Below are 1,341 nucleotides of genomic sequence, written 5' to 3'. Positions count from 1 at the left end.
AAAATTAAAATCAACTCACATCAGAAAGCAGTCAGGACGTTAATATTTGGTACCCATGTAAAATCATGGCCAGATCTGAGATGATCATCGCGGGAAGTAGTGTACCTTTAAATCTATCCACATAGACCAAATGGTATTGCCAAGTCACAAAAAGCTAAAAAGATAAGTACACATCTGTATCCAAGTACGTGTGCAATTTCTGTAAATTCCCTGGTTTCTGGCTACACTCCGGCCTCATGAGAATTAAAAAGTTTGAACTTTCTAAAGTAAGAAAGATGGAAGGAATCTGTTAGTATTTTTGCTTCTTACGCAGCATACTTTTTTTTAGTTCATGACACGACACATTCATTTTGTTAAAAAGAAATTCAAGTACACTGTACTCATGCGCCGTGACATATCCCAGCAGAACGTATTCTTTTGGGATGAACAGGGTCTCGAACTCATTTTGCAAGTATATTTCTATGGCTTATAAGCTCTGATTGAACAATTGGACTTTACAATAATCATTTCGTCAAAGTAAAATCAAAAAGAGGGCCATACAGCCCTGCTTAGAAATAAAAACCATGAATGTAGATTTATAACTTTAAGTGTAAGCTCAATCGATTTTCAACGACAGTTTATGGAATCAAAACCCAGAAGTAATACCCTTGATACGAAGACAGAAATAAAACTGTTGGTGGGTGTTTAAATGGTAGTGGTGAAAGAATAGATGGTATGCGTTTCAACTGCTCTTGACTGGCACGGTTGGCCTAGTGGTAAGGCGTCCGCTCCGTGATCGGGAGGTCGTGGGTTCGAACCCCGGCCCGGTCATACCTAAGATATTAAAATTGGCAATCTAGTGGCTGCTCCGCCTGGCGTCTGGCATGATGGGGTTAGTGCTAGGACTGGTTGGTCCGGTGTCAGAATAATGTGACTGGGTGAGACATGAAGCCTGTGCTGCGACTTCTGTCTTGTGTGTGGCGCACGTTAAATGTCAAAGCAGCACCGCCCTGATATGGCCCTTCGTGGTCGGCTGGGCGTTAAGCAAACAAACAAACAAACAAACTGCTCTTGAAAGGCTCAACACACAATGCTCGGCACTTTTCTTTGAGCATTTTATTGTTGAGTAATTCGTAAGCAATATAGTGGTGAACGCACATTTTACTTCAAATAAACTTTGAGCGAGGCGACAGTACCATTTTTTGTTCTCTCTCCGGAAAGCACCACTCACACTCAATTTGTATATCCTGTCGCTATAACACATTAAGCTTTAAACCCTTATTTCTTTCTTTCTTTCTTTGTTTTTTCTTTCTATATTTCTGTCTTTCTTTCTTTCTTGATTTATGTGTTTATTTATGAATT

This window comes from Littorina saxatilis, linkage group LG4 (assembly GCF_037325665.1).
Source record: "Littorina saxatilis isolate snail1 linkage group LG4, US_GU_Lsax_2.0, whole genome shotgun sequence".
In the NCBI taxonomy this organism is placed as follows: domain Eukaryota; kingdom Metazoa; phylum Mollusca; class Gastropoda; order Littorinimorpha; family Littorinidae; genus Littorina; species Littorina saxatilis.
This window is presented reverse-complemented; position numbering follows the sequence as displayed.